The 19,919-nt window shown below is 44.4% G+C and overlaps 1 long non-coding RNA gene across 2 annotated transcripts; it reads right to left on the reverse strand.

Annotated features, from left to right (window-relative positions):
• Positions 1-7,341: 7,341 nt before the first annotated feature.
• On the reverse strand, positions 7,342-7,826 carry LOC119297508. Of its 2 annotated transcripts, none has more exons than XR_005145667.1 (3): positions 7,770-7,826; positions 7,548-7,637; positions 7,342-7,408 (listed from the first exon to the last, which is right to left on the reverse strand). It is a non-coding gene; the product is annotated as an uncharacterized LOC119297508 (long non-coding RNA). The 2 variants fall into 2 exon arrangements; XR_005145668.1 differs by having other exon boundaries at positions 7,349-7,402.
• Positions 7,827-19,919: the final 12,093 nt, after the last annotated feature.

A 19,919-nucleotide genomic window follows, 5' to 3' on the forward strand; every position in this document is an offset into this window, starting at 1 on the left:
GGCTAACATACGCAAATGAGAGCGAGAAGAGAAGGCAAAGCCCGGTCGATAAAGGTATGATCAAGAAGTGATCCTGGACTACCTACGTCAAGCATAACTCCAACAACCGTGTTCACTTTTCGGACTCCGCCGGAAAGAGACCATCACGGTTACACACGCGGTTGATGTATTTTAATTAAGGTCAACTTCGGGTTTTCTACAACCGGACGTTAACAAATTCCCATCTGCCCATAACCGCGGGCACGGCTTTCGAAAGATAATACCCTGCAGGGGTGTCCCAACTTAGCCCATGACAAGCTCTCATGGTCAACGAAGGAATAGACCTCCACCCGAGACACTCCGATCAGACTCGGTATCTCGGTACAACAAGACATTTCGACAGGGTAAAACTAAACCAGCAACACCGCCCGAATGTGCCGACAAATCCCGATAGGAGCTGCACATATCTCTTTCTCAGGGCACACTCAGATGAGACTAGCTACGAGTAAAACCAACCCTCAAGTTTCCCCGAGGTGGCCCCGCAGGCAGCTCAGTTCGGACCAACACTCAGAGGAGCACTGGCCCGGGGGGGTTAGAATAAAGATGACCCTTGAGTCTGCAGAACCCAAGGGAAGGTGGTAGGTTGTTAGTGCAAATGGTAAAACCAATGTTGGGCATTGCTTGAGGAGCTTTACTTAAGGCGAACTTTCAAGGGGTTCCCATTATAGCCCAACCGTGTAAGGAACGCAAAATCCGGGAACATAACACCGATATGACGGAAACTAGGGCGGCGAGAGTGGAACAAAACACCAGGCATAAGGCCGAGCCTTCCACCCTTTACCAAGTATATAGATGCATTAATTAAATAAGATATATTGTGATATCCCAACAAGTAAACATGTTCCAACAAGGAACAACATCTCCATGTTCCAACAAGGAACAACTTCAATCTTCACCTGCAACTAACAACGCTATAAGAGGGGCTGAGCAAAGCGGTAACATAGCCAATCAACGGTTTGCTAGGACATGGTGGGTTAGAGGTTTGACATGACAATTTGGGAGACTGACAAGCAAATGGTAGGCATCGTAGCATTGGCATAGCAAAAGAGCGAGCAAACTAGCATAGCAAAGATAGTAGTGATTTCGAGGGTATGATCATCTTGCCTGAAATCCCGCAAGGAAGAAGAACGAATCCAAGAAGAAGACAAACGGCCGTAGACGAACGAATCCTCACAACTCCGGAACGAAACCGAAGCTAACGTGAGAAGCAACCCGGAAAGAAACAAACAACATAGTAAACACACAAGCATAAACAAGTCATGATGCACAAACAAGTATGATGCATGTCCGGTTTAATGAGGCATGGCATGGCAAAGTGCAACAAACAATACTACAAGTTAAATGGAGCTCAATATGCAACGGGTAGCATATTAACAAAACACCACATCAATTATTTAGTTTAATCTCGGTTATGAACACAACAATGTTAAATGTTGTTAAACATGTCAAGGGGTGTAACAAAAGTAAACTAAATAGTTAGGCAAGTTTAAATGAGGCCGGATATAACAAACAAGAAATCCGGAAAATCCCCATATGCAAATTATGAATTTGCTACTGTTCTGCCCTAAAACATATTTTAAAGTTGTTAAACAGGAAAATAAAATGGACCATGTTAATCTAGGCATTCTTCCACCCCATTTACATATAAAGAACATTTAAAACCGAGCTACGGTTATTTAGTTATGAATAAAATCATTTTAGCATGGCATTTATGCAAATTAATGTAAACAACATTTTAAACATTTTAAACATGGATGCAAAAGGCAAAATATGAAACTAGATGAAATTCTAAGCATTTTACATATATAATCTGTTTTAATCCGATGCATGGTTAATTAAATATTGATGCATGAACATTAAGGGGGTTTTCTGCAAAACTGGCAGTCTCTAGAAAAATAACTAAATTCGCAGAACTGGAAAAAAAAGGTACACGGGCCGAATCTGGCTGGCCCGAATGTGCACAGGAGAGGGATCTGGAGGGGGCTGCTCACCCTGGGCCTTGGCCCGGTTCGGTGGAGGCAGCAAGCCGGCAGGGCAAGCGGGCCGGCTAGATCTGTGAAGGGAGGCTGGTGCTGGGCCTCGGTCAACTGACGAAGAGGAGGCGGCCCAAGGGCGCGGAGGCGCGGTCAACAGCGGGCGAGCGAAGCGGGCGAGCTGCTCTGCTCGTTCTGAAGAACAGAAACAGCAGCTCACCCATGGCGATGCAGAAGACGGCGGCGGCGGGACTGGGACGAGCACTCCGGTGAGGGCGCGGAGGCCGGCAGGCGCGGATCTGGGCGGCGGGAGCCCTTCTCCGATGATGGTGGCGCCGGCTGGTGCTCTTGTTCGAGGCAAGAACAGAGAGAGATGAATTCAGAGGGAGGAGGAAGAATGAGGGAAGGAGGCGGGGCATGGCGCTGGACCTGTGGCCGCCGGCGGCGATGCTTGCAGGGAGGTCCGGCGACCTGGGGAAACGGATTCGGGCGGCGAGGAGCTCCTGTGCAGCACGGGAGTCCGCCTCCTGGTGGCTTGCATGGGCTGCAGGAGGGAGGCGCGGGGTCGCGAGGCCAAGGCAGGGGAACGGCGAGGCGGAGGGCACCGGGAACGGGGCAGATTTGGCGAGGGGAGGCGGATCAGAGGCAAACCGGCGGCGTCCGGATCCTCTTGGCAGCCTTGCCGTTCGTCCATGGAGGTCCCCTGTCCAAAGGAAACGAGCAGAGGGATGAGCAGAGGGAGAGGAAAACAGAGAGGGAAAAGAAGGGGAAGGGAAACGGGGGAAAAGAGACGGCGGCGAGGGGCTCTGGCCTGGTGCAGTGCCACGCGGGAAGGAGGGCGCCGGATCCACCGGACCGGGTCGAGGCAAGGGGCGCCATGGATGTGGTCGGAGGCTACAAGGTGGAGGCCGAGAGGAATTTTTGGATTGGGGGCTCGGGCATCTGGAACAAGGAGGAGGGAGAGCGCTGGTTGGGTGGAGAAGGATCGGGAGGGGATCCCGAGAGGGTTTGGTCGGGTGGCAGCGGAGGGAACGGGAGGATGGGACAAGGCGCCTAGGATCTAGGGTTGGATATATATATAGGTAGGGGATGGTAGGGACTAATCCGGTCCGTCCGATTATAATTGGGCGGTCGTAAATAAATAGGTTAGATAGCCTGAATAATAAAACGAAGATATTTTGTAGATGTTTGGGGATGATCCGGACACAGCGGTAACGACTGTCCGAGTCGGGTCCGGGACAGCTTTCGGGCGCTCGCGTGAGGGGTTCGATGCACTGTGCAGAGAGGGTTTCGGACCGCGCGATCGCATCGGGCAACTCCGGAAGCGAAGAGGGGAAGGAGGATGGACTAGGTGGGCTGTGCAGACGGTCTCGAGCTGAGAGAACAGAAGAGAGGGAGGCCCGGCGACTGTTTCCGGAGATCGAAAACGTCCGACGTTAGACCGGCTACTATTGCCGCTATATTTATCCGTTGGGACGTCAAACGGACTCCGAATGCGATGAAACTTGGCAGGCGGCCTACTGACAACAAAACGACACCGCATGCCAACTTTCAACCCATTCCGAGAACATTTTCCGGCCACTAATAAAATAATATTTCGGACGTGTCGCGGGCGCGTGCAAGTGTGGTTGGGCTCAAAACGGACAACGGAAGGAACGAGGAGACCGGGACGGATGCAAGTTTTGAAAACATGATGATGCAATGCACATGATGACATGATGAAATGCAACACGCGAGCCAATGACAAGACAACAACAACGAATAACTGAACGACACCTGGCACATCGGTCTCGGGGCGTTACATAATACCCTACTTCCTGCTTGATTAATCTTGATAATATAAGTATTACAAGAGTTGATCTACCACGAGATCGTAGAGGCTAAACCCTAGAAGCTAGCCTATGATTATGATTGTTGTTGTCCTACGGACTAAACCCTCCGGTTTATATAGACACCGAAGGGGGCTAGGGTTACACAGAGTCGGTTACAAGGGAGGAGATCTACATATCCAAATTGCCAAGCTTGCCTTCCACGCAAAGGAGAGACCCACCCGAACACGGGACGAAGTCTTCAATCTTGTATCTTCATAGTCCAACAGTCCGGCCAAAGGATATAGTCTGGCTGTCCGGGAACCCCCTAATCCAGGACTCCCTCACCCATCCCCCGCCATAGGTGCCCCGCCCCAACTCTCTCGCACCTTCCGGCAGCCGCCGGAACGTCCCCAATGGCGACGGGGTCGACCGCCTCACCGGTCGCGCGCCCATGCATTTCCTTCCGGCGAGCGCCCCGCCGCCCACGTTCCCCTCCGGCAGGCCGCAGCGTGCCCCGCCCTTCCTTCGGCCACGCGCCCCAAGTGACAACGGGGTCGGCCGCCTCTTGGGTCGCATGCCCTCGCGTTTCCTTCCGGCGACCGCCCCGCCACCCGCGTTCCCCTCCGGCAGGCCACAGCACGCCCCGCCCTCCCTCCGGCCAACTCCATTATCGCTGCTGGGCACCGCTCCCCCTGTCCTCGACCTCTCTCACCGCACCGGAGCAGGATCCTGGTAGCACGACGCGACCAGCGACGCACGGCGGCGCCTGTGTCTTCTCTGCTCATGCTCTTTTATTTCTTTCTGATGCAAAAGGCTATGGTCAAGTTCATGGTGAGAACCGTTTGTGTTCTTCCTCATGGCCAGAGCTCGTCCGATGATGTAGGAGATAGATGGATCCCCAACCGTGTGGTCTAATTCGTCATGGGGCTTCTGGAGCCACTTTTTTTGTAGTTCAACATTGGTATACTTTAGAAGTTCATCTACTAACTGATCGAGGTGTTTCCATCTGCATCCTGCCTTGGCATCTCTAGTACGTGACCTGCTCCGGCACCTCTGATCGAACTTCCCCGTCGTCTCTTGCTTGAACGTGTGAACCTCTGCTGCTCCATGTAAATCTGCCTGCTGCACTACTGCGGTTGCTCTATGTTGTGCCCTTTCGCTGGTTGAAGTTGTTGTTATTTGCTAGCTTTTCCATAGGCTGCTGCACTTGGAGCTTGAAATCAATTTCATCGGTTATGTGCATGCTTGGACTGACAACATTAGGCCATAGAAAAAATGGACGCTCCTCGACTACTAATTCCATGGCTGCCTCAGCTCTACTCGCTCAAGCGATGATAACTCTGATGTTTGTTTCTACAATATTGTTTGCAAGTCAGTATTGTTGGTATGGATGCTTCTCTGTTGTTCATCTTATAGTATGTTAAAGAAGAATCATGAATGATTGGGTCTACATCTGCATAAAATAGAGTCCCTTTCCGAGTTTTGATTCGTTATTAATTTCATATGTGTGTTGTTAAAAAAGAATTAACTGTGTAGAATGTGAAAAACTGATATTATAGTTGTATTTTTTCTGCTGAATTTTTTCACCATGTTTCTTCATTATCAAGTAAGTGTTCTTTCATTGTTTTCATCAATTTCCTAATTGATGGAAAAGCTTGCTGCTACTCGCGTCCAGTGTTGTGTACTGTGCTCCTGCTCTCTAATGTACTATCTGAAGCTTGTACAGCGTGCCAGAGCAAAAAATGGGAAGGCACTAATCTGAAGTTCAGATATGATAAAGAAAAAAGTCGTGCGATCTCGGATCTAGTGATTTTCCACAAGGTAAGTTGCAGCAAAAACTCTGCTTAGATTTAAAATTTGTGAAGTATCATACTAGAATAATTCCATTGATTTCAGTGAATGAGCAACACGTTTATGAACATTGCTTTCTCACCCGCAGCTATGGCCCCTTTCCCTGATGCATAAACGCGGACGGCCGCCCTGCAACATACCTCTTTCTCCCGCTGCTCCAGCAAGCAAGCTCCCAGCATCGCACCTCCAGCCTGCGACGTCTCCACCGGCCGTTGCTACCTCCCGGCCATATGAATGGCGTTGCCGAAGTCCACATTGTACTACACCAGCAGGACGACTCCTATATGTCGTGCCAATCGTCTTTCTTCCACCGTCCATGGTCGCCATCGCCGTTAATAAAGTTGTACTCGATCCATGTGTAATATGTTTGTCGTACGTGCTTGATGCATTCGAGAGCCTCACGCGGTGCTCCAGGGAAGTAGCTGGAGGCAGGAGCTAGCTGCGCACTCGCTGATTTTGGCATAGCCTAGTGGTTGTTAACCAAGCTAAGCAGGTCATGTTTGTGTCAGCTAGAAGAACCAGTGTGAGGCATTACGTAGAGCTTGTGGGTTTGACTGGGTTAGATGTACCAGGATGGGAGATGCGAGTGTTCTTTACTTGTGAGTTTATTATAATTGTTGTCATCGTGTCTTCAGGGACTACTACTAACACTATACTGATACTGGAAAATAAAATAAACATGTTAATGTTCAATTATGACAGACTTAAAAATATACTAGTAGACTGCCCGTGCGTTGCTACGGGCTTTTGAAATATTTTGCTGGTGTTATATAAAGTTAATGCATGTTAAATTTCACATGTAGAGACAATATAGCACGAACACAATTGCATAATAATTGAAGTCCACTTCACTTGCAATAATTGATAACAAAAAGGCAAATTGATGATGTATACATATAGAGCAATGATCCAATTAAAAATCCATTACAAATTATTAAGATCTACTACTTGATGCGCTTAAGAAATTCTCGCCCAATGGAAAAGATTCTCTAGCTTCGTTTGCAACATGTTTTAGAAAGTATAATAAAAACTGCTTCCTCAATTCATACTCATCCCACACAAGCAAAAAAATGTAGTATGAGTACTTCACATCCAAGGTCTTCAAACATTTAACAGACAATACGCATCGCGCAAAGCGACTTAACCGGTTCTTTAATGTTCCACCAGAGCATAAAATGAAAACCAAAATAGCAAGGCACCAGAGTCGTGGACATTGGAGGGGAGGCGGCTAAAGGTATGCACGACTCGAACACGGATCTTCTGAAGCACGGGCGTGGGAGCGACAGGGCGGCGCCGCGATACACGCGGTTGGAGCCTGGCATAGAGAGCGTGTCGGGCACCATGAGGAGCGGCAGTGCCAATGACGCCATTAGCAACGCCACCAGGATCGCCATGGACGGCTTTCCCCGCCTCCCGCCCCGCCCCGTCATCCTATTTGCCATGTAGTTTATGAGCTAAAACTGAGCATTTACTAAACTGAGGTAAAAAGCATCGAGCATCATCAGCTATAAAACAAACTACATTTTCCTAATAATTAAGATGGCACAGGCATGAAATACCCATTGAACCAGTCATGAGAAATCTGAACCTTCGTCGGGTTGCCGTTGTGTAAATAGGAGGCATTTTTGTCTATGTAACCTTGAGAGCACAGCACCGAGCATGAAAAATCTGAACCTTCCTCAAGTTTCCTTTGTGTAAACAGGAAAATTGAAATCCTTTGCCACACATCTGAACCTTCAGAGAAGCTGCTATCAGGGTTACATAGAGGCACCAAAAACTACTCTCAAAATTTCATTGATAGGCACAGATATTGGTCCTAAGAACAAAATAGACAGTCATGTTATTATTTGACAAAAGAATCTGGCATATTTACCTCAGTTTAATTAAGCTTCCAACGGAGACTAACAAATTATGTAGCCATCATTCCAAAAGCTTCGCCAGCATCAAAAGTTGGAGCACCCTGCTGAAAGGGATAAGGTAATCTTATCATGTCATTGTAGTAGAAGAAACAGAGACGTTCATTTTACTAAATAGCAAGGTTGGTGCAAATGGAATAAGCACAGCAATGAAAAACTGCAGCAGTGGTCGAGAATACCTAGCGCGGCAGTCGCCTGAGTACGGTGGCTTGCCATCTGGGCAGCCATTCTAAGGATGAAGGCATTGGGCACAAACTTAAAAATGACTCCATGATAAGATAACATAAACCTGTTGCCTGAGGATGAAGCTATCTTACTTGGATTGCCCTAGCTTCAAGTATCCCTGCAATGCAAGCTCACATAAAACACTCGAAATCTTTTGGTCAAAATCCTAGTTCACAAGTGCTCTGCATATAAAATAAGTGCTACAAACTTTACACAGTGATGTGAGGTTGGGTTGGATGAAGTCAACTGTTTTGGGTAATCCACCTACTAAACAGATTCGGTCTTTCCAAATCCTCTATCAAAAACTGCATAATTTTGACTTGGACGCCAAACATAATGTGGAGATCAATCGCAAAAAAAGGAGAGATACGTCCCATGCTTTCTATAGACTATCTATTTGCACTATTTTGATGTACGGTTTAAAAGTAGCAGTCCAATTTAGTTTCACAGTCCAAAAATTAATCTTTATGTGATTCTGTGTACACCTTGTATGCGGACTTAAACCATGTTACTGTTTGAATTAAACTATGCGTTCAACATGAAAGTTGTAGATATATTTAGTGGTGAGTAGAGCTAAAAGTGCATGGACAGACTCACTAAATATTAAAGAGACCAATTAGGCTAGTTTTCCCTAGGTTCTGAAACAGCTGCACGCACTCTAACCTTCTGCAGGTTTGGCTCTTGTGCAGATTACATTTAGCTTTTATACTTAAAAAATATTAACAAATCAATATGTTAACCAATATCACCGTCAAATCATCAGTGCCCTGCCTGAAGCTCCTATTGCAATAGAAAAGGTCAACTGGAAACTGCTACTATCTTTGCTGATCTGAGGACACAACAAGTTCTATTGGATACAACAAGTTACACTGGAAACTGCTACTATCTTTGCTGATTTGATTATCAACAGGATTTCGTGATCATCATCTCGCTGATCAAAACAATACTATGCTAATGCTCTGCTAAATTAACCACTGGCTAAAAGGAGAAAATACAGTTTTTTTAATTTAACAAACATGAAAATTCTCATAAGCATATACGTGTAACTATGACAAGATAGCATTATTTTTTGTGGCAAAATTGGACCAAGTATTACCTTCAATCGGCCAGAAGAGGAACATTTGAATCTCCTTGAAAATTTACAATGGACAACCTGCAGCAAACTGACGGGGTGAGGGTAATTGGGAGAGAGATGCAGAGTTAGGGCTCGGCCAGAGGAGGTTAGTCTCCATCGGAATGGCAAGAGTGCAGTAAGCAAATCAGGAGGGTTTGGGATGAAGAAAACTCACCCCGTTGCAGTCGGTCGGATGGGGCAACAGACACGCAATTGGGTATTACTAATTGATGAGACTGTAGTATGTACCTCAGGTGTAGCATGGGCAGAAGAAGTTCCGATAGACGGTGGAGCACGGACAGATAGATTTCCAGCAAAGTCGATGGTGTATAAGCACGCGATGTTGGTAACTTGCGGCACGATTATATTGGGCAAGCAACTTGCGATGTGATCTATTTGCTTCCGGTCGAGGGGTTCCATAGAACCAAGAAACACGCCGGACTTCTCTTTCGGTGTCATATAAATCCCCATACATACTGAAGACGGAAGTTTCCTAAAGAGAAGTAAGTTTATTTCAGAAAGAATGTGTAGCAAAAGTTGTTCGCTCTTTATAAGCAAGTGGCCAAGTGCAATGTGTGCCTCGGTTCTTAAATACTTGTATCCCACACATGAATATATTGGATGTTTGACTGAAAGTTAAGACTTGCGGGTCAATACATATCATTAAAATCTCTAAGATTTATGTTATAACCTACTGGTAAATTTTGAGATTAAAGGTGAAATTAAGAGCATATGCCCTTCTGTTTCAATACCACTAAATTGTGTCTGTCTTTTGTGGGTAGCATCGAGAGTAAAAGACCAATGAGTGCAAGAATTGGAACATAGAAAAATCTTACCTGGGCATGATGCCATCAGGTTCTATGCCAAGATCGAGGTAGTAGAGCTCCCTCAATCTCTCTTGCCAAGCCCTCCCTTTGACCATCAATAGAACAGTCGCTCTCGCTTGCCCTGCTTTTGAAATCTCCTTCTGCACCGCTGCAGATCAGTTGGCAGCATAGGCCGAGCTCTCCCATCTATCATCACGTTGAGCGCATCTATGCTTACTTCCCTTGTATCATCACAACGGATGCTATAAATTTGCTTGTGTCCTTGTCATAAATCTGAGTTCTGCACAATATGAAAAAGAAAGAAAGTCTGTTAATACAACATAATGATAGTTCCAAGGAAACATGTACTACGCCGAAACTGGCCATGATAGTACCGATGTCATGTGGATGGACATAATTGTGCAGGAATAACCGGGAAGAGTACTCGGATATCGACAACTCACCAGAGAGATCAGTGCACCCTACTTTAAACGTACTTTCCTGGTGTCGCCACGGTGGTTGATGTTGCAGCAGTACCTGAGTCTTACCTCGAACTCCAAAGAACATGGCGCCGCCGACAACGCCCGAGGATGCAGGGAGAGCACGGAGACCGCTCGGCCAAACGGGTTCAACGCCACGTTCAGCAGGAACAGGTACTGCCGGCATTGGGCACGGGCTGAGAAGGCGTTGAAGCCGTCACAGAGCTGGACCTCGACGCACGCCTAGGCCCAAGCTCGGTCATGCACGGCCACCCGTGCGTGTGGGCAAAGTGGTCCAGGAGTGCCGCCGTGGAGCTAGCGAAACCGCAGTCTGCCTGCGGGCAATAGCACGGCATCGTGAGGGCACGCCTTGAGGTGGTCGGGGTGGTCGTAGTAGGCCGGCGTGGCAGTGCAGCCGTGGGCGGTGTTGGCGCACGGCACCCGGATGGACTCTGTTAGCCTCTCCAGTGCGATGTTCCAGTGATAGCCGCCGGTCAACCGGATGTGACACACACGGCACCTCCTTGCCGCCACCATCTTGTCACGGTACCGCGAGGATATGGTATGACCGACGCCACACTGCACCCGAGCAGAAATGATGTTCCGGTGTTATTGGTACACAAACTTGTAATGGATCGGCCTAGGATGGACGACGAGCATACGCACCTGGAAGACTGGTGGCTTGGGAGGGAGGTAGCAGATGCCGCAGTTGAGGGTATCGTCGTCATCCACTATCACATTTGCGAGCGCCATGCACTTCGCCGCCGGCTCCATCGTACCTGGAACCCGAGATTGTCGTCGTTGTTCTTGTTCTTCTTCTCTTGTTTCTTTCCTCTGGAAATACTAACATCGTCTCCTCCCTCGTCGGAGGTCTCGGGCCAACACCTTGAATCCGCGGGCGCTCCTCGTGATGCCAAAAACCCTCGCCGCCGACTGCCTCACACGGATGGCCGTCCCGTCCCGCATCCTGACCTTGTACCACACTGCCGACACCAGCACCACCGATCACCGTTCCCGGCCCCATCGCTGCCATCACAAATTAAATAGGTACATAAATGCTTTCATCGTGAGGTTTATTTGTCATGATAGGTATATGTACGTGTGTTGCACCGGAAGTTGATTTTTTTAAGCTACAGGGGAACATATGGGCACACATCACGATGCAAATCAAATAACAAAAAGGAGATTATGTTTTGGTTATGAAGCATAGAAGTTCTGACAACTTTGTCCTGAGATATACTAAAGCCAAAGAATATCATAGAGGGAAATCAAATTATCTGAACGACATGATGTTATTTCACAAAATAAGTTAAATTTACATTTAAAATTTAAAATTACCAATTGGTCATCTTTACATGTAAATAAAAAGGTGGGAGTCAATATTACAATACGCTTACCAAAAATGTTCCTCTACAAAAAATTATCATGAAGAATCACCTGCCAAGAATAAAAACTGAGAGCAAGTCTGCAAAATAACAAATTGTTAACAATACATTCGGTAATATAAATCTCACTATTCTTGCACACCCTTCAGACTATACTCTCGTCTATGAACAGAAAAAGAAAACCATATAAACTAAATTCAACTCTGCAGAATAACACAAAGAATCACTAACAGTTCAGTACCATGTGAATGGAGACATACTATACCATCCTTTTTACCTTCTGACTGCACTTCTATTTGTGAGAATTCCAGTAAGTAGATGGCAATTTAGCAAAATACAACCATTGGAATATGGGAAGCCGTATAAACTGAATTATGTAGATAATATCACATGTGCATTATTGGCCTCTAAGATGGAACAAAACTGAATACTACCCAAAACAACACACAAATCTGACTGACAATTTTAAAATTTCATATCTCTCCTATACTACCTAATGAATTCAAGTTGTATACACCTTTTTCAATTGCATAAAAATTTAATTCAGTTTCTAAAGTCTGCAATACCCCCATAATTATAAACAGTCTGCAATACCCCCATTACTAACTCTAGTTCAGCAAATCCCTGAGGAAGAGTCATTGGTGAGGATGGGCTAACTCCGCTATATACCATAACTATTCTTAACTACCATATCCAGAAAAAATATTGTCAATTTGAGAGGATACCGAAATTGAGTTACAAATAGAAATAACAAAATTAAAATGTCAAGCATAAGTAGTCTATTCAGAGGCATCGTTCCCAGAAGAAATTCTGAGCTGAACACCAGAGCACAGCAAGTTGTGACAACTCACATCCCAAATGATAGCAGATTTATTTAAACTGCCAGTAGCATCACAGTACAGACGTTAAAACCAGTAGCATTACATGAACACTGTACAGTCAGTTCCTGCATGCATACCTGCCGGTAACCTTGGTACCATCACCGCTCACACTCCTCTGTGTGTCCTTCATCGTCATATTTCCTTCGTCAAACAAATCCAGCAAACGCACACAATCGAATCACCTAATGCTTCGGCAACTCCAACAGCACGTTGTTGCTCCAAGCAATCAGTGAACACCACGGAGAGGGGCGTACTTGGATCCTAAACTCCAAGCAAACAATTAATTAAGATCCCTTGCACACACACACACACACACCGAGAGAGAGAGAGAGAGAGAAAGAGAGAGAGAGATCAGGGTATCCCAGGGTGAGGGATGAGAGGAGCTGACCTACGGAGCGGGGCGCCAGCTGTGTGTCTCCGCTGCCGCTGCAAAGATCACACGACCATCGCCGCAAGAGGGGGAAGGCTGAGATTGGGGTTTGGGGATCGCAAGCAGGCGGCCTCCATCTGCGGCAGCGTGCGTGGGCGAGCAGGGGATCGGCGTTGTTTTCCGGAGGGGATCGGCGGCGGCGGCGATCCAGAACTAATGACGAGGGTGAGATCCGGCGGGGTCTTCTCGAGTCGTTCTCCAGCAGTGAGATCCGACGGGGCCGATGGGATCGAGAGACGCGGCGGCGGCGGCTCCCATCGGACGGAGGAGGCATCGGCGGCGGCGGCATAGGGCATGGATCGGCCGCGGCACAGGGATGGATCGGCCGCGGAGGGGGCGTAGGGCTGGATCGGGCGTGCGAAGGTCTGGTTGGCGGCGGAGACCGATCTGTTGTGGGAACGAGGGATCGATCCTAGAATTTTTTTGGCGCCGGTTTATTTCGCTAGAGGGTACCGAGTAAGCAGAGATGGGAGGATGACGAAAATAAAACAGAGGTGGGAGTATAACGAAAATAAACCAGCGAAAATAAACCGCGCGGACTATTCACCAACTGCTCCATTAGAAGTAGAGATTCAGTTGATCAAACTTAAAATAGAGCAGTTTGATGTACATATACATATTTTTGGATATTCTCTATTTCTTAAAAACAAACCAAGAAGACTAAATTAAAAAAACAGAGCAGTCTGACGTTTATTTTAAAAAGATTAGTTTTTCATGTTCATAAAAAATAGAATAACATTAAATAAAAAATAATAAAAAACTTCAATGTGTACAAAAAAGGACTTATCCATTTTAAAAACAGAGAAGATTACTTTCGCAACCATCGACGCAGCCCCTCACCCCCCTCCCCGACCATTGACGCCATCCCTCACTAGCACTCCCTTCCTCGTTTGAAAAAAATATATGAGAAAGGATTGTCCCCATTTCAAAAAAAACAGAGGTTGAAAGTTAAAAGTAGAGAAATTCACTGTTTATTACAAAACCAAAAAGGTCAAACTAGAAAACACAGCAGTCCAAAAGGATTAGAAAAATAGGTTTTCATCGATACAAGAAAACTTAGAAGTTCAAATTTAAATAACCAAGAAGTTCATTGTTTATTAGAAAAACAAGAAGGTCAAATAAAATAAATAGAGCGGTACATATTTTATATATATAACGGGTTAGTATTTATTACAAACTAGGATTTTCCTCGTTACTAAATAATTAACTAAGGAGTTCAAACCAAAAAAAAGAGTAGTTCAAAATTTATCGAAAAATGGTATTTTCTTGTTGTCTACAAAATCTAGAGGTTTATATTAAAAAAATCAAGAAGTTCAATGTTTATTACAAAATCAAAGAAGCACGAATTAAAAAACCAAAGAAGTCCAAAAAAATATTAAAACGGATTAAAAGAACCAAAATTTTCCTAAGAGTAAAACTAAGAGGTTCAAATTAAATAATAGTGACGGTCAAAGTTTATAAAAAACTCAATTTTGTGCTCGGGGGAGCAAAAACAAATATGTTCAAATTAAATTAGGAGAGCAATTCGAACTTTATGGAAAAACATATTTATCCCATGCCTAAAGAGTAAAAGACAAGAAGTTCAATTTTTTTTACAGAGATCTGTTCAAACATTTAACAAAAATTGGTTCTATCAAGTTTCTTAAAAAAACATATTTATCTCTAAGAAGTTCAAAGTAAAAAAGAGAAAAGTACAAAGGTTAAAAAAAAGTTAGATGTTTTCTCCTTACTAAAGAATAAAATGAAGAACTTCAAACCTAAATAAAAAGGAAAAACCAACAAAAATTCAAATTAAAACCAAGAAGTTCAAATTAAAAAAAACTCAGATTTTCCCTAATACTAAAGATTAAAACCAGGAAGTCCAATTTTGAAAAATGAAGTAGTTCAATGCATATTAAAAACTCAATTTCTTATTGTTACTAAATAATAAAACCAAGAAGTTCAATTTTTAAAAGTAAAACAATTTGATATTTATTTGAAAACTCAATTTTTCCGGTCACTAAAGAATAAGACCAATAAGTTCTATTTGAAATAATGAAGAATTTCTATTAAAATAAACCTATAAGTTCATATTTGAAAACGGAGTGGCTCAATGTCTATCAAAAAGTAGGATTTTTTCCCGTTACTAAAAGAAATAAAACCAGAAGTCCAAATTAAAAAGATGGAGAAGTTCGATGATTATAGAAAACTCAGATTTCCCTTGTTAGTAACAAATGGAAAACAAGAAGTTTAAAAATTAAATAATAAGAAGTTCAACTTTTAAAAACAGAGCGCTTCAAAATTTCATAAATAAGATTAAGAAAAAAACAAAGTAAAAATTAAAAAGATGGAGAAGTTTGATGATTATAGAAAACTCAGATTTCCCTCGTTATTAAAGAATATAAAACAAGAAGTTCAAAAATTAAATAACAAGAAGTTCAACTTTTAAAAATAGAGTGCTTCAAAATTTCGTAAAAAAGATTAAACAAAAAACCAGGAAGTCCAAATTAAAAAGATGGAGAAGTTCGATGATTATAGAAAACTCAGATTTCCCTCGTTATTAAAGAATGGAAAACAAGAAGTTCAAAAATAAAATAACAAGAAGTTCAACTTGGTGTGCATTTTGTATTAAAGAGAATAAAAAACAAAGTCTAAAAGTTTTCTTGTTATAAGTTCAAGTCCTGCGTCGGAGAAAGTTAAAAAAATTATTGTGAGAGATGTTTGTACAACAGGAATATCATTTGTGTAACACGGAGTAATGGATGAGAAAATTATAAACAAAAATACATCACAGAAGTTCAACATGAAAACAGCAGGAAGTTTGACTACTATAGTGAATGAATTTCAGCTGAAAAACTTTTAAATCGTCGCGGGTATGAAAAACCGATCAACACGGAAAAGTTGTTGGGGAACGTAGCAGAAATTCAAAATTTTCCTACGTGTCACCAAGATCTATCTATGGAGAAACTAGCAACGAGGGGAAGGAGAGTGCATCTACATACCCTTGTAGATCGCTAAGCGGAAGCGTTCAAGTGAACGGGGTTGATGGAGTCGTACTCGTCGTGATCCCAATCACCGATGACCAAGTGCCGAACGCACGGCACCTCCGCGTTCAACACACGTACAGCCCGGTGATGTCTCCCACGCCTTGATCCAGCAAGGAGAGAGGGAGAGGTTGAGGAAGACTCCATCAAGCAGCAGCACAACGGCGGGGTGGTGATGGAGGAGCGTGGCTATCCTGCAGGGCTTCGCCAAGCACCACAGAAGAGGAGGAAGAAGAGACGCAGGGCTGCACCAACGAGAGATCGAATCGCGTGTTGTGGGCAGCCCAATGCCTCAATATATATAGGGAAGGGGAGGGGCTGCGCCCCCTCTAGGGTTCCCACCCCTAGGGGGCGGCAGCCCTAGATGGGGAACAAGGGTGGCGGCCAAGAGGGGAGGGGAGAGGGAGGCGCACCAATATGGGCCCTAAGGCCCATATCCCCTAGGGTTTGCCCCCTTTCCACCTCTTATGCGCCATGGGCCCTTGTGGGAGGCACACCGGCCCACTTAGGGGCTGGTCCCTCATCACTCTTGGCCCATGCTAGCCTCTGGGGCAGGTGGCCCCACTTGGTGGACCCCCGGGACCCTCCCAGTGGTCCCGTTACATTACCGATAAACCCCGAAACTCTTCCGGTGACCAAAACAAGACTTCCCATATATAAATCTTTACCTCCGGACCATTCTGGAACTCCTCGTAACGTCCGGGATCTCATACGGGACTCCGAACAACATTCGGTAACCACATACAAACTTCCTTTATAACCCTAGCGTCATCGAACCTTAAGTGTGTAGACCCTACGGGTTCGGGAGACTTGCAGACATGACCGAGACGTTCTCCGGTCAATAACCAACAGTGGGATCTGGATACCCATGTTGGCTCCCACATGTTCCACGATGATCTCATCGGATGAACCACGATGTCAAGGACTTAATCAATCCCGTATACAATTCCCTTTGTCTAGCGGTATTGTACTTGCCCGAGATTCGATCGTCGGTATCCCTATACCTTGTTCAATCTCGTTACCGGCAAGTCTCTTTACTCGTTCCGTAACACATCATCCCGTGATCAACTCCTTGGTCACATTGCGCATATGATGATGTCCTACCGAGTGGGCCCAGAGATACCTCTCCGCTTACACGGAGTGACAAATCCCAGTCTCGATTCGTGCCAACCCAACAGACACTTTCGGAGATACCTGTAGTGCACTTTTATAAGCACCCAGTTACGTTGTGACGTTTGGTACACCCAAAGCACTCCTACGATATCCGGGAGTTGCACAATCTCATGGTCTAAGGAAATGATACTTGACATTAGAAAAGCTTTAGCATACGAACTACACGATCTTTGTGCTAGGCTTAGGATTGGGTCTTGTCCATCACATCATTCTCCTAATGATGTGATCCCGTTATCAACGACATCAAATGTCCATGGTCAGGAAACCGTAACCATCTATTGATCAACGAGCTAGTCAACTAGAGGCTTACTAGGGACATGGTGTTGTCTATGTATCCACACATGTATCTGAGTTTCCTATCAATACAATTATAGCATGGATAATAAACGATTATCATGAACAAGGAAATATAATAATAATCAATTTATTATTGCCTCTAGGGCATATTTCCAACAGTCTCCCACTTGCACTAGAGTCAATAATCTAGTTCACATCGCCATGTGATTAACACTCACAGGTCACATCGCCATGTAACCAACTTCCAAAGAGTTTACTAGAGTCAATAATCTAGTTCACATCACTATGTGATTAGCACTCAATGAGTTATGGGTTTGATCATGTTGCTTGTGAGAGAGGTTTTAGTCAACGGGTCTGAACCTTTCAGATCCGTGTGTGCTTTACAAATCTCTATGTCATCTCCTAGATGTAGCTACCACGTTCTATTTGGAGCTATTCCAAATAACTGTTCTACTATACGAATCCAGATTACTACTCAGAATAATCTAGATTAGTGGCAAAGTTTGCATCAGCGTAAGCTTTACGACGAACTCTTTTACCACCTCCATAATCGAGAAAATCCCTTAGTCCACTAGTTACTAAGGATAACTTTGACCGTTGTCCTGTGATCCATTCTTGGATCACTCTTGTACCCCTTGACTGACTCATGGTAAGGCACACTGCAGGTGCGGTACACAACATAGCATACTAAAGAGCCTACGTCTTAAGAATAGGGGACGACCTTCGTCCTCTCTCTCTATTCTGCCGTGGTCGAGCTTTAAGTCTTAACTTCATACCTTAAAACTCAAGCAAGAACTCCTTCTTTGAATGATCCATCTTGAACACCTTCAAGATCATGTCAAGGTATGTGCTCATTTGAAAATACCATTAAGCGTTTTTGATCTATCCTTATAGATCTTGATGCTCAATGTTCAAGTAGCTTAATACCGGCTTTCCATTGAAAAACACTTTTCAAATAACCCTATATGCTTTCTTAGAAATTCTACATCATTTCTGATCAACAATATGTCAACAACATATACTCATCAGAAATTCTATAGTGCTCCCACTCACTTCTTTGGAAATACAAGTTTCTCATAAACTTTGTATAAACCAAAATCTTTGATCATCTCATCAAAGCATACATTCCAACTCCGAGATGCTTACTCCAGTCCTTAGAAGGATTGTTGGAGCTTTGCATACTTATTAGCATATTTCAGGATTGACAAAACCTTCCGGTTGTATCACATACAACCTTTCCTCAAAAATCGTCGAGGAAACAATGTTTTGACATCCTATCTGCAAGATTTCATAAATGATGCAGTAATTGCTAATATAATTCCAACAGACTCTTAGCATCGCTACGAGTGAGAAAGTCTCATCGTAGTCAACTCCTTGAACTTGTCGGGAAACTTCTTAACGACAAGTCGAGCTTTCTTAATGGTGACATTTACCATCATTGTCCGTCTTCCTTTTCAAATCCATCTATACTCAACAGCCTTACGACCATCAAGTAGTTCTTCCAAAGTCTACACTTTGTTTTCATACATGGATCCTCTCTCGGATTTTATGGCCTCGAGCCATTTATCGGAATCCGGTCCCACCATCGCTTCTCCATAGCTCGTAGGTTCATTGTTGTCCAGCAACATGACTTCCAAGACAGGATTACGTACCACTCTCAAGTAGTACGCATCCTTGTCATCCTACGAGGTTTGGTAGTGACTTGATCTGAAGTTTCATGATCACTATCATAAGCTTCCACTTCAATTGGTGTAGGTGCCACAGGAACAACTTCCTGTGCCCTGTCACACACTAGTTGAAGAGACGGTTCAATAACCTCATCAAGTCTCCACCATCCTCCCACTCAATTCTCTCGAGAGAAACTTTTCCTCGAGAAAGGACCCGATTCTAGAAACAATCCTTATTGCTTTCGGATCTGAGACAGGAGGTATACCCAACTGTTTTGGGTGTCCTATGAAGATGCATTAATCCGCTTTGGGTTCGAGCTTATCAGCCTGAAACTTTTTCACATAAGCGTCACAGCCCCAAACTTTTAAGAAATGACAGCTTAGGTTTCTCTAAACCATAGTTCATACGGTGTCATCTCATCGGAATTACGTGGTGCCCTATTTAAAGTGAATGTGGTTGTCTCTAATGCCTAACCCATAAACTATCGTGGTAATTCGATAAGAGACATCATGGTATGCATCATATCCAATAGGGTGCAGTTATGATGTTCGGACACACCATCACACTATGGTGTTCCAGGCTGTATCAGTTGTGAAACAATTTCCACAATGTCTTAATTCTGTGCCAAACTCGTAATTCAGATATTCATCTCTATGATCATATCATAGATCTTTTATCCTCTTGTCACGATGATCTTTCAACTTCACCCTGAAATTACTTGAACCTTTCAATAATTCAGACTCGTGATTCATCAAGTAAATATACTCAACATCTACTCAAATCATCTGTGAAGTAAGAACATAACGATATCCACTACACGCCTCAGCACTTATTGGACTGCACACATC

The sequence above is a fragment of the Triticum dicoccoides genome, chromosome 5A, assembly GCF_002162155.2.
Source record: "Triticum dicoccoides isolate Atlit2015 ecotype Zavitan chromosome 5A, WEW_v2.0, whole genome shotgun sequence".
NCBI lineage: Eukaryota > Viridiplantae > Streptophyta > Magnoliopsida > Poales > Poaceae > Triticum > Triticum dicoccoides.